Source organism: Theobroma cacao, chromosome 9 (genome assembly GCF_053813885.1).
Source record: "Theobroma cacao isolate CCN51 chromosome 9, ASM5381388v1, whole genome shotgun sequence".
In the NCBI taxonomy this organism is placed as follows: domain Eukaryota; kingdom Viridiplantae; phylum Streptophyta; class Magnoliopsida; order Malvales; family Malvaceae; genus Theobroma; species Theobroma cacao.
This window is the reverse complement of record NC_142647.1, coordinates 31,469,202-31,484,146: the sequence shown is the minus strand read 5'-3', so window position 1 is coordinate 31,484,146 and position 14,945 is coordinate 31,469,202. Positions and strand designations below refer to the sequence as shown.

The 14,945-nt window shown below is 33.3% G+C and overlaps 1 long non-coding RNA gene across 1 annotated transcript; it reads left to right on the top strand.

Moving 5' to 3' along the window:
* Positions 1–10,801: 10,801 nt before the first annotated feature.
* On the top strand, positions 10,802–12,641 carry LOC148760851 (uncharacterized). Its single transcript, XR_016028571.1, has 3 exons — positions 10,802–10,921; positions 11,571–11,654; positions 12,523–12,641. It is a non-coding gene; the product is annotated as an uncharacterized LOC148760851 (long non-coding RNA).
* Positions 12,642–14,945: the final 2,304 nt, after the last annotated feature.

Sequence of the window (14,945 nt, the reverse complement as noted above, 5' to 3'; positions counted from 1 at the left end):
TTTTTTCCTATAGTTATAGCATTAACTTTATAGAGAGTTATGAAACCTTTTCATAATCTCCATGTCGCCTTGGCCAAAGACTTCAATAAGCTAATGTTAACCAGGAACTGATAGGATATGTCCTTTAAAACACTTGAGGTGATGATTCCTATCTTGACTACTCATTTACCTTCACATGCTTCATACTATACCCAAAAGCATCCTATTTTGGCATCCTTGGTTAGGCACCTGTAGAGATGAAATCAAAACATAGCACTCTACAAATAAGATAACCTGGTGTCTTAAGTCTAAGGAGTATTTACACGACTGACACATGAGAAGTGTTGCATAGACACTAGAGTGTATTACCAAATGCACTTCTCATGGTGGGTCATGTTTAGTGAACTTGCTCTCCAAGGCGAGCACCTATATTCTAGTTCCAAGTATCTCTATACTTCAATCTATGATATCGATTACTTGCTTCCAAAGTAAGGAACATAGAATATACCGGTCTCTAAGCATCATTGATATCAAGTCTCAATGATACATTGACCAAGAACATTTTGAGATTATGCTTTGATGCATAAGGATCTCATAAATGCAACCCATTACAGTTTCCTTGCAAGGCATATTAATCTCATGGACTTTATCCAATTAAACTTATAACTCATTATAATTGATGTCTTATTGATGAAGGAAAACTTTTAATCATTCAACATGAATGATACTATTGCCTGATTGGAATCAAGCCTTAACCAATCCCAATTGGCTGTAGGGCTCATCCCAACATTCTAAGCTCAAAATCACTTTAGATCACTTCTCTGTGTGATGTTTGACTGTTGGAGAGGCTTTAAATACTTGAAAAATCACTTTTGGCCGTTTGATACAAAAACTAGTTTATATTGTCCTTTTGTGCTTAAATTCAAATGCAGATAGTGCTTAATTAATCGGTTAAAGGCAGGCTTTAACTGATTAAGTCTTCTTTGACTTGCACACTGCTTTTTTGTGTTAACCGATTAACGACAACTTTAACTTATTAATAACTTTTTATTTTCAAACACTTTCGAGCATTATTTTTGGCTAGCCTCCTTGCAACCGATTAATGCTTCCTTTAACTAATTGAAGCTTCTCTCTATTCATCCTTAACTGATAAAAATGGGCTCCAACCAATTAAGAAGGCTTTAACTTTAAATCTCTAGGTTTGGTGCTTTGGATGGTCATCAATATTTTGAATTCGAATTTTGGTGTTTCTTGACACTTTAACTTTGACCTTTAACTAGTTAAATCCTTTCCTTTAATTGATTAAAAGGCTTCTGTTTTGCATAAAGCACCTGTTTAACTGATTAAACCTTGTGTTAACTAATTAAGACTTTTCTGTCTATCTATATTGTAGCACCCATAATTGCTTTAATTGATTAAGGAATTATGTTAATCGGTTAAGACTAATCTATCTTCATTGAAGCTCTTTCTTCTTTACTTGTTTAACCAATTAACCCATCTTGCAACTAAACAAGCATCTTGACTTGCTTTCAAATACCAAATATATTAATAAATTTAAGCTTTCTCTTGCACACTTAAATAATATAATTAGACACCAATGAATAGGAATGTTTTGTTATTATCAAAAACATATGGAGTCAACATTCTCTTTCTTTCTTATTTTTTATGATGACAAAACACTTCTAGATTAAGAGTGCAATGTCTATGCTCAATATGAATGCTTCAAATCTTTATGCATAACGAGTTTCTCCCCTTTAGTTAATGCATCTAGTTGTCTTTAAGGATTTGTAATAAAATATTTGTAACATCCACAGTAGCTAAATAAGATATACAGTATCCATAATAGCTAACTAAGATATATTGAATATCCATAATAACTAGCACATAATATTCAACAAAACCATAACTAAGCATCGCACACATAAATTAAACATGAAGACCTATTAAACTCTATTTAACTTCGTATTCTTTCTCTCCTTTTTGTCATCATTAAAAAAGATATTCAAAACTCGCCCTTAATGAGTGCATCTAGATTTTCCTTGAATCTTTAAATCAGACTTTAATGAATGGAAATCATAAGCACTCATACATCTATGTCATATAAGCTTATGGATATAGTTCAATAACTTCAAGAGTTAAGTTTGTAACTATATAAGAACAAATGTATGAGAGTTAAATCATTTCAAGAAGTTGTCAAGGATCACTCAAATAATGTTCAAGCAAATTTGATCATTTTGTCATAATCAAACTATAATAATTTTAAAGCTAACAAAAATGAAAGAGACCGATACGGTCTATTCGACGAAGATGCATTATGAGGAGCAATAATTTTGATAGGAGTGTAATCTTCTCTATGGGGAGATAGTACCTTAAGCTATTAAAGTCCCATTCCTTATCTGGCATCATGAATTGTCTTACATAGCTATGGTATTCAAAAACTAATACTCTTGATCTAGCTGCTTCCACTGGTGGCCTTTCACCCACCCAAGTGTCCATCCAAAAAGGTGTAGAAAGGCCATCTCTTATTGGACAATAGACGTTCCTTTTAAATATGTCCCATAATTTACAAATGGAACTCTAAAAGAAGAAATCAAATTTTGTAAATGATCCGTACAAGCATGTTTCCCAAATTATATTTTTCACGAATTAACCACACCCATAAAGCTTGTAGTTTTGCCACTATCTGCCAACATGTTTTTACCAAAAAAGAGTTGTTCATCAACCTCAAATTGTGAATGCCAAGACCTCTCACTTCCTTGGGCTTACAAACCTCATGCCATCGCAACAAATGGATTTTTCAAGAGTTACCATCACCACCACATAGGAATTTTCTACAGAGGGCCTGTAATCTTTTGCATAAATCCACCTGGATAGCCATTGTTTGCATCGTGTAGTAAGGAATTGTAGATTACAAACTTTATTAATGTGAGTCTGCTTGTAAACTATAATGAAGAAGGTTTCCAAGAACTTAATCTATTTCACATTTTTCTTATAAATACTGATATAACAATCTTCTTTTTCATCCATAAATTAAACCCCCCAAGTACTTACCTATATTTTCAGTATAGGTAAAACTAGATAAATCGTGTAAGGCAGCAATGGTATTTTGATCGACATTTTTGGAGCAAAAGAAATAAGACTTCTGTACATTAACTTTTTCACCTGAACATTTACAAAAGTAATCTAATACTCCTTAATAATCTTTAATTGGTTATGAGTGGATTTTGCAAATAAAATTGAGTCATCTGCCACAAAGAAATGGGTGAGTGTAGGACCATGTCTATGTTGTCAAATTTTCATGCAAGTCCACGTTATTGCAAACAAGCAATATAGTAGAAGTAGAGTATCGTTTCCACAGGGATTTGTGTTTAAATTTTCACTAAGTACTAAAATTTTATAACAAATCAATCTTATTTAAGTAAGCAAAAATTGAAAAAAAAAATAAAATGATATTAAAATAAAGACTAAAATAACTAGCAAAAATTAAATATATTTTAGAACGACAATAGACTAAAGTCTTATGATTGTAAGTTCATTCAGCACTTCATCTGATACCAGCTTCTTTAATTGTTTCCCTTCTTGGGTGGTTTTACTAACTTGGGATCCAAACTATGTACAAGTCTTCGTCGAGATTGTGAGACCCCAACCTCTATAGGCTTGTAACTAAGCATAGATGTAATAATACGAGCTTGGGGTAATTTCGTCATTTTCTCTAATAAGCTTCCAGAAGAAAGTTTTATGATATTTTAAGGTCTAAATGGGTATAAGACTGCATAAATGATGTGTACTGATGAAAACACGAAGAAATCTAGAAGTTTCAACAATTTTCATAACAAGGGTAAAATGGTCATTTTTCACCTCGAGTTAAAATTTTATGTTTTTATGAACTCGAGTATGTTTAGACCATTATGGATCTTGTCCCAGTGTTAAAAGAGCAAAAAGATTGCATAAAAGATTGGAGGAGAGTAAGTTAATTGGTGGAAGGGTAATTTGGTAATTTTATGAGAATGGATAAGTTGGCCTATAAATATCTTGAAATTTCCAGCACCTTCTTGAATTTCCAGCAGCTGGTCTTCTTCTTCCTTTCTCCTCTCTCATGTTTCTTCAATTCCTCCATGGGAGTTTTCTTCAAGCTTCCATAACTTTCTCTCTCTACCTCCAATTTTCATGCTTTTGGTGTACTCTTCCATAAACCCTTATGCTCTTTCATCCTCTCACTTTAAAACCCTTCAAAAATATGGTTTTCATACTTTCTCTCACTAGTTGGACGTTTTAGAAAGAGAAAGAGAAAATTACACCATTGATTTGGAAGTAATTGGAAGAGGATTTGACTACAAAGGAGCCCTAGGGTAAGTAATGAATTAAGCTCGATTTTTAGCTGCAGAAAATGGCTAGTAATTGGGATTTATGAGCTATTTTATTGTTGACTATGTTCATTACTTTTTAGTGATTAAGATAGTGAACATAGATAGCCGTTTAATGTGGCAACTGAAATCTAGCTAAGAGATAGCTTTTAGAGTTCATAGTGTGTAAATTGATCTATTATTTATGTTAATGTGATCCTAGGTTTTAAGGAAGCCCCATCATCTCATTTGGACAATTAGGGGAATTAGAGTCATCTAAAGGCTTTACAATCAATTGGTGAGTGGACTGCCTTCAAAACTTATTTTGGGAATATAATGTATTTGACAAACATTTAAATGATTTTATACGATTTTTTATGAAAATGAATGCCTTGGGAACAAGCTCTTGAGAAATGATTTATGTTGTGATATGTGGTTATTATAGATTTCTATGTGGCTACATTATGTTGATATACATATATGCTTGAATATAATGTTGTGTAATTATATTGACTCGGCTATGTGTGAGTAGGGAGTACGCATAACTCGGTGATGACCCAGCCATGTGCGAGTAGGGAGTGCGCATGAGCTGGTGAGGATGATGATGGGATGGTGTGATGATGATGATTGGTATATGCGCATATATATATACATATGTAAATATGTGTGTTATAGGAAATTGATGGATAATGGTTTATGGTTGTAATGCATGTGAAACTTGACATGTTAAACCTTGAGAAATTGTTATGTGTTTCATATTGGTTTTGAACATTTCAAACAGGGTGGTTTTCTTTGGGAGAAAGGCAAATTTTCATTCGATGCCCTATATTTCGTTGTAGAGAGAATGATTCTCGCTGTAGCTAAAAACTCTCGAGTTTTGAAAGGGTAGGCTGGCCGAAAACTCGCTGCAGCGAGGATGCATTTTCGCTGCAGCGAGAATGACACTGTAGCTTCTCACTGTAGCAAGAAACTTTCTATTTCTGGGTTGTAATTTCGCTACAGCGAGATTCAATCTCGCTGCAACGAAAAACTTTCTATTTTGGTCTCTTATCTTGTTCAATTGCTGCCCTATCTTTTACTTCTTTGCTACCATATCGGAGCATGGATTGCCAACAGTAAGGATTAAATGAGTTAAGTTTAAAATAAGGAGGTTTAGTGAGAAATCCTCGGCCAGTGGAGAAACCCTCATTCAGTTAATAACTAAATCCCAACGTTGCTGCAACGGAAATTCATTCTAGCTGCAGCATAGCTGCAGCGAGAATGCCTTTCCGCTGCAGCAAAGATTCATTCTCGTATTTGACTTACTTATGTAATATTGAAGCTTTTATTCTTCAAATAGTTTGTTATGTATAGGTTATTAGATTTTTAAATGATTAATCATTTAAAGGCTTGATGAGGAGTTTTTAATAAGAATAGAAACAAATTGCATTGTTTTGAAAAAGAATGCATCATGATTTCATTAAAGATTCCTTATGGTATGCTTGTTCCCTTCCTTGTTTACTCACTGGGTTTATACTCACCATTTTCAAATTCATGTTTTCAGATCACGAGGCAGCCGGTAACTAGGACGAGGTGTCCTTGTAGACTTGTGTCCATCTTTTGGTAGGTGTCTCGACATTCAGTAGTTGTACATTCATCCGAGTCCCTCCGCTGGAAGTCGAGTGTTATTTTGTTTTGTGTAGACAAACTTAATGTAAATTATTAGAATACATGTTGTAGACATTGTCTGTAAATTTTTAAGGAGTAATGCCAGTACGAGTTAGCAATGTATATCACTATTTTGATTCAAAAGTATGAAATATGACTTAGTGATATATGATGAAATGATGAGTAGGATAAATTGATAGGCTTGCTTGGGCTTAATAGACTACGTTTATTGGGCCCTTGCGTCGGTCATGGCCCGAAAATTTGGGTCGTGACAGAGATGCTTGCATAGATACCTAACTTAATTAGTTCATTATATGTCTATAGGAATCAATTAAATTAAGTTCATTAAGCTAGTGTCCTAATTTGGCTATGTATGGCAATTAGCATATGTCTACTCGAATTGCGAATTAGATCACTTAAGTGACGTGAACATACATTATTCAAATCTTAGTCCAATCTAAAATCTCTCTATTGAGTTTCAATTAGATTCACACATTAATTAATTGTTGGCCAGACAATCAAAAGCTTTAAAAGCAAATTTAAATAAGCAAAACTATACCCATTCATAGTAAATAAAAGAGAAACAAATATTTAAACTACATGTTGATATACACCATAATCCTAGAAAAGAAAATTTGTTCATGATATCTAAATAAAATAATATCCAAAGAAATTTAGTCATGAATTCAAGTCAAAGAAAATAATTATAACATAAAAGAGAGAAATAACTAATGTTGAAGCTTTGTTGATCTCAAATCTTTCTCAATTGCTCTTGTTCTCTTGGTTGATTCTTAGCTCTAATTCTCCAAAAGAGCTGTTGTAGTTCACCCCCCTTGAATGCTCTAAATAAGTTCTTTTTATAGGTTCAAGTTAACCTAATTTCCTTATTTCCATCAAAACTTTTTTTTGGGAAAATAGCGGCACTGTGGCTGCATTATGGAGCCATAACACTACTTCTTCAGTGCCACGACTTTTTGCCTTGGGAGTTTCTATGATGCACCTTAACTATCCAGCACTCGGCCATGATCTTCCCAGCACTGCAACCATAGCTCCCTCAGAACCACAGCCTTGAGTAACTCAAGGCCAAAACCTCCAATCAACATGCTGCCTTGTGCAGAACTACAAAATCCATCATCTTCCAATGCGATTTTCACCTTCGCCAGATCTGAATTATGTAAAATGGTAAACATGAAAGTTGTATCCTGTTCTCTTATCTATCCAATGCGATTTTCACCTTGGCTAGATCTGAATTATGTAAAATGGTAAACATGAAAGTTGTATCCTGTTCTCTTATCTATCCAATGGATCAAGAATCGCATCAATTGGACTTCTGTAGCTCAACTTATCTTTAAAATACTTCATCATGTAATAAAGAAGCCCTTACCATACTTGTACGATTTTAATTCAAATGCACCTTTCTCATCAAATATCCTATAAAAAACCATGAGAGAAATCAACAATAACTCTTCTTAAAGTAAATTAAAGAAAAATAAAGTACAATTACACTAAAATAACTTAAATTAACTACTCAACATTTAGTCTAACTTAAACTAAAAAAAATCTTAAAATGCTAAAATCTGAATCTACAACCTCAAAGATCTAGCTACTTAAGCCCCAAAATGTGTCAAAATAACTCTATATAGTAGAGTTAGCAATCTACTTAACTTTATGGATTTCCACAAACCTTGATTAATAGTTGCTTTTATGCCATGTGCCAATCTCTCCATACACAATACAAAGAGGTAAGGAGATAATGGATCTCTCTAACAAACTCCTCGAGATGGAATAAAAATATTTGATAAGGTTCCATTCCAAACAATTTGAAGCTGTAGTATCTTCAACAACAAATAATTATATCCACTATGTTTTTTAGTATTTTAGCATCAAGCAGAGTATCATGAATGAGCTCTTAACTAAGTCAATCATAAGCTTTTTCTAGGTCAATTTTGATCATCATCCACCCTAATCTTCTTTTCTTTCTTCTGAAAGAATGCATGACCTCTTGTGCTATGATGATATTGTTGGTGATGTGTCTCTTAGGATAAAGCTAGACTGATTTTCTCCAATTAAACAACTCATATAGGGCTTCAATAGATTCATGATTACCTTCATTACAACTTAAAAAATCATTGGCAACAAGCTAATCAGTCTAAATTGTGATATGGACTTTGGGGGATTATTTTTGGGAACAAGAGTGATAATAGACATATCAAGTTCCATACCAAATTTGGCTCTAATAAAGATATCTTGAGCATATTTGATGAAATCTTGGCCTACTATATTCCAATGTGACTGAAAAAAAAAGTTGGAAATCCATCCACCTTTAGAGCTTTAAGTGGTTTCATTTCATTGAAGGCCTCACATACTTCATTATCCTCAACTGGTCTTTTAAGAAAATCCAATGCTGATTGGCTAAGCTCTGGAAACATTTTTTGATTGGATATTGTGGAAAAGGTCTTTCTTCCTTGGAATACAACCTTTTGAAAACCTCCATAGCCTGTATTTTTAAAATAGTCTAGTCATCACACCATTAGCCATTAGGAACTCTAAGTCTTAAAATTTTATTCTTGCTTCTCCTAAAAGCTACCTTGAGATGAAAGTACCTTGTGTTTTTATCTCCAAACTTCAACCAATCAACTTTAGCCTTTTGTATCCAAAAAATCTTTTCTTGTCGAAGCATAGTATTATATTCAAGACATAGAGAGAATATTCAAGTCCCTTAGTTTTTGTGATGCTCTCCTCTCCTGTGCTTTCTCAATACCACTAATTCTTGCTAGTAACCATTTTTTTCTATAAAAGATATTACTAAACACAGTTTTATTCCAATGTTTAGCTTTCTTAGCAAAGTCAGAAAGGGTTTCTTGAATTCTCTTTGAATCATCCCAAGAATGTTGTACCAATCTACCAAAGTCCTCATGTGTTAAACAAGTAGCTTAAAAAAAGAATCTATCATTATCAAAAGCTATTCTACTATCTCCTAGGTTAATGAAAAGTGGTCTATGATCTATCCAATTCGAGGAAGATAATGAACGAAGGCTTTATTAAACAATAATCGCCAACTAGTGTTACACAGTACTTTGTCTAATTTTTCTGCAACTAGTCCTCATGTCTAAGTAAATCTTGGTCCTCGAAAATCTAAATCCAATAATTCAAAATTATTCACCAGTTGTTAAATAAAGGGCAAGGTTGGCTACTTTTCATGGAACCTTCAATTTTCTCATGGGAGAATAAGAAAGCATTGAAGTCCTCCACTAATAACCATGGTTTCATACAAGAAGAAGCAAAAGATGACAACTCCTCCCATAGAAATCGTCCCATGCTAGTCGTAGGATGTCCATAGATTCCTAATAGAAGCTAATGGGTATTAACAAGATGTTCAATAAAGAGATGCAAGCATTGTGAATGATGCCTAATAACTGAAACCCGAAGTTCCTTTTTCCAGAAAACCCATATGTCTCTTGAAAAACCCTCAGCTTCTATATGATATGACCTGTCAAATCCTAGTTTCTTGACAACTTTGTTTATTGAAAACCCACTAATTCGAGGTTCCACCAATGTAATCATATTCAACCAAAATTGCTTCACAAAATAAAAAATTATTCTGATAAAATTACTATCTTTAGCTCCCTAGCAATTCCACATAAGAAGTCGAAAATCCATTAAATAAATTAGAAAAATATAAAATGGAAAAAACTTACTCTGAAATACCCCATACTTTGATATGGTGATAAATAAAATTGATCGAATGCATATTGAGGTCAATTAAAATGTTTAGATGTGATAAAAGACGAAAGGAGTAGTTTAGGATAAAATGTTTCGCAAGTGAGAAAATAATAATAAAATAATAATAATTTTATCATAGGAGAATTTGTGAGATAAAAGGCGATTTGGAAGTCAAGTGAGGCATAATAAGGTATTTTGGGTACCAAGGAGACAAGATAAAATTTTTAGAATAAAATAATATTTTATTAATAAAATATTAATATTTAGCCGGATGTCGAAGTCAATCAAGAAGAAAGATCATATGGTTGATCCAATTGGGGGAGAAGATGACAAGCTCGACTCTATAAAAATATTTATCATGACATACATGTGATGGATAGTATGTTTGCATGCTAGGAGAGTTTCGAAAAATTTACAAAAGTCGGTATTGTACCTAGAGGTACAATAAAGTTGATTTAAGCCTCGAACTAGATCAAATAGAGAATTTACAATGAAATTAAGAATTTTAAAGTCCCAGAATGGGTTAATATGGTGATTCGGAGTTTGAGGATCAATTTGGAGTCAAATTGGAATTTTCGCTATCCAGGGGCAAAATGGTCATTTGCCACCTGGGGACAAAATGGAAATTTTTAGAAAAGATTTTTGGCCCCATTTGACTTATTGGAGTAAGATTTGAGGTTTAGAAGTGAAAAATTTTAATTTCGGTATAATTTGGAGTAAAAGGGTAAAATGGTAATTTTACCATTCAGAATCGAAAATTTAATTTTTTGAAAGGATTTTGATCAAATTTAATTATTTGGAGTGTGAAATGAGTATGAGGAGTGAAAATTATGCATTATGGAAAATTTTCAATTTTTGGGGTAAAAATGTAATTTTTGAAAAGTTCAGGGGCAAAAGTGTAATTTTGAAAAATTTGCTCCACCAAAACTTTGGAAAAATCTGGAAATATCACTTAAGACTTGGATAAGTCAAAGGGAATGCATGGTGAAAGAAAATAGGACAAGTGGATGGCTAGAAAAAAGAAATGAATTAATAAAATATTTAAAATATGAATAAAATAATATTATTTCATTAAACAATAAAAATGCATAAAAAAAAATCAGCCCACCCATTCTTCTTCTTCAACATTCGGCCAAGCAAGAAACAAGAGAGAGAAAGGAGAAAACAAAACCCTAGAGAGAGAAAATCAAAGAAAAAGTGTGAATTTTCAAGGAAATTAAGTGAAAAAGGTGAGATTTTTTCTATTAAGCTTGAGTTTTCTTATTCCCAAGCATTTCTCTTTATTTTTCATGATTAAATTACATGTTTTCATGATGAATTCAATTCTGAAAAAATGGGTTAGGAGAGAGAAAGTTGTTGGATTTATTTGATTTTAATTTATGTTAGTGTTTTTAGTTAGTTTAGCATATTTAGAAACAAAACAACAAGAAAAGAATTTATTTTCTCCCCCAACCATTAATGGCTGAATTTACCATGTAGTGAGTGAGGATGAGTTTGATTTTATTCTAGGAGAATTGGTTAAGGAATAATGAATTATGAGCCTAGAAAAATAATGGGAATTTTCGGAGCAAAAATATGAATTTTTACCCACTAAGGGTATTTTCGTAATTTGCTGTTGGGACTGATAATTTGCATCACACTGAGGGACATTAAGTTAATTTGGGTGCAATTGAGGTATAGAAACTGAAAAGAATTAAATTGGAGTTTAAACGAACCCGTTAGGAATTTAATCGGGTGATAAGACGAATTAGGCTAATACCGGATTTAGATAGTTACCAGTGCATTTTTGCATTCCATATCATGCATTGGTAGTCCAAATTAGTTTAATTTTGATTTAGTACCAACTTAGTGAAATTCTCGATTTTGTACTATGTCAAGGTGGTGAGTCCTCCAATAAAGGCAAGGAAATTGCATCCGAGGACCAGTAGACAGAGTGCTTCGAAAGTCTGCATTCTAGACATTGTGAGTAAACTTATTATCGTCTTAATTATCTAGAGTAGTTTTATACAACTATGTGATTTTATGAAAAATGGGTTTAAATGGTAAATTGTTATGTTTTAAGGGAAATTGTGATTTTATAAAATGATTTTATAAATTTTCTGAAAAATCGAATATTGGTTTTGAAAATAGAGTAATTGGAGACTGCTAGTTTGTGTTGCAAATTTATGGTTCTGAATTGAATGGCTTATGACAATAAATGAGCATGAATGGCTAAACTGATTTTGGTGTTATAATTATTTATACTGTGTATTCAGTCTTGAGAGGCTAGGTTGTGATAAATTGCCATGACATGCTAGAATGAATTTTATTGATTGGTGGATTATATATTAATTATTTACTGCAGAGGGGGTTCCGTGGACCAGCCTATTAGAGGGGCACGGTAAACTCCATTATATTATTACCTCAAACGGAGAGGCGCGTAGGGTATCTCCTGGGGTATAGCTTAGGGTTCACTTCACGCCAAACCACCACGTGAAGGGGAACTCAGCCAACGCCAAGGAACGGCTGTATTTTTTTCAAACAAAAATATATTTTAAGTGTACACAAAATTTTAACAGCCTTGGCGGACTCGGTTAGATGCCCTGCGCAAGGTATCACCGAGTATGAGTTTTGGCACTAGCCAAAGTTTTAAGAAATTCATAAGCCAAGTTGATTACTCGATTTTTATGGATTGATTTTATTTGGTTGAAATGAGTTGAATGGTAATGAAATTACAGTATGATGATTTATTTTAATTGTCTCCATTTACTCGACTTTAGATAGTTTAGATGGTATCTGTTTACTCGCTGGGATTTTATAATCTCACCACCCTCATTTCCTCACATTTCAGGCTCAAGGAATTTCGTAGTTAGCTGACTTGAACAAGACCTTCATTTGGACTCGAATCGGTAAAAGCTGTAGGTTTCCAGCTTCCGATGCATTTTGGATAGATATGGGCCCACGTGTCACTGTAAAAGAAATTTTATGCTTTGGTTATTTGCTTTATAATATATATGAATATAATTATCTTTTACGCTATAAGAATTATGTACCGATAGTTTTATGAAAATTATTTTACAAGAAAATAGTTTATTTTATTGAATATTTTTATCATATTCAAATGGTCAAATTTTCACTTCAAATGAACGTTTTAGATACTTAATTTTTTTTAATCATTAAATATATATTTTTGGCTTACCTACTACATTTTTAGCAAGTTTCGAGGTTTTCGATAAAAATGACGAAAATGCCCCTGTGAGCAAAAAAAAAAAAAAAAAAAACAATATGTTATGTTATAATTTTGAAATGATTTGTAATCCTTCGTATTTTGATTATTTGATAACTATTGCTCACCGGGGAAGTGCGAAAGCTGATACGAGAGCCTTGCGAGGTTTCGATCGACATTCGGGGTGAAGAATGTTTGTCGAGGCTTCGCGGCGGTTGTCACGGGCTCGATGGGGAGTTCCGGGTCGTGACAATTTAGATTGGTATCAGAGCATGGTTAAAGATCAGATATTTTGATTTTAAAGCTTTGGATTTTAAAGTTTTTGATTTTAAGGTTGTTTTAAGAAATCTACACTGACACTGCGTGGCCCCAAGTCCAGTTAAGTTAAGATAAGTTAAGTTAAGTTAAGTTAAGTTAGGTTAGATGGAATAGAATATATGCATCTACATATAGAAATCTACCTATTTTTGAGATGCATAAATAATTGAACAATTACTATTTGATTGCATATAGGTTTTGAGGTGCGCTGGTGACAAATACACCATGTCTAGGAGAGAAGATAGTCCCGACGCCTCTCATAGTATTAGCGAGGGATCGCTAGATTCTACTGCTAAGAGCCGATGGCAACCCGAATCGAGTAGTCCAAAAAGTGCAGATAGTGATAATATTAATGTTAGCATGAGAGGTTCCCTTTTGAGAGAATCTAAGGAACATGTTAAAGAAAAGGGGAAATTAAGGATAGCCGAAGGAGGTATTTGTTCTAGGAAGAGCGTGACAGTAGTCCGACACTTTCCACCAGGTTGTGGGAGAAATGTAAGGGGACAACCAGAAAAGGATAAGGAGAAAGTAACAGTGGCAAGTAAACCTCTTAGAAAAGTGTCAGGTGTACGACATTTTCCTCCCGGTTGTGGAAGAAATGCTACACCGGTGAGTGATGAAGAATATAAGAGAATACAACAAGCCTGGATTGAAGAACAAAGGAGAAAATCTCAGGAGGAAGAGGATCCATTGATGTGCCCGGATCAGGACAATGAGGAACCTAAAGATGTTTAATACTTTAGTTGAAGTTGTATTGTCATAAATCTAGGCAAGTGTCGTTTAAGGGAAGATGTAGTAGTTACCTGTGTAAAGGAGTTAGGAGTGGCTTTTATTTTGTATGACTCGAACGGAATGTAAAATAGCAGTTTAAATAATTAGATATGTATGGGAATCTCTTAGTATAACAGAGATAAATTGGTAATATAATTATTGAGGAAGGTTATAGAAGGAAGCAATAAGGTTATAAATGACATTCGGAATGGATAATGTGATTAAGTTAATGATTGTAATTTAAGCATGAAGGGGATTATTCAGTGATGTTATGACACTATGAGGTAATAGTTGGGCACAAATATAACCCAATGAAGTTAAATTATGGAATATGGGGAATATAAAATTTTGATTCAGTAAGGATTGTGAGAATAAAATAAAGAGGAAGCTGAGCTGTTTTCGTAGTTAATTATACCGAAAGTCAATAAGATTATTGGAGTATAAGACAAAGAAGATAAATGGGATAAGGATGACAATAAATTTGAGGAAAGTTGTAGATAGTAAGCAACTTATGTGTGGAGTGGTATATTTATCATGAACTTATTACACTGTATGGAAAGGATGTTTTGAGGTGGAATTTTATGAATGTTGATAAATGTCAAAAGATGACATGAGATGAAAGTATTAATCTGGCTTAGTGTGTATGACAAGAAAATAGAAGGTACCTATACTTATGGAACTCATGATATATATCTAAAAGGGAAACCACTGGTTGAGAATGATTGATGTGGTGACTTTGAATGCAAACAAATAGCTTTGATGAGAAAATTTTTATAGCTACAATACTTCAGCATTGACTGTTCAACGCTATACTGCTTCAAATACCTCACGCCTATGATGCATAAGTAAGATGGGAGTGACATGATAATGAGCTTACAAATTAAATTTTGGTTATTGGTCATTGTGTTTTATTATCTGGGAGTGTTGAATATTCTGGAGAATGTTTACCCAAATTAATT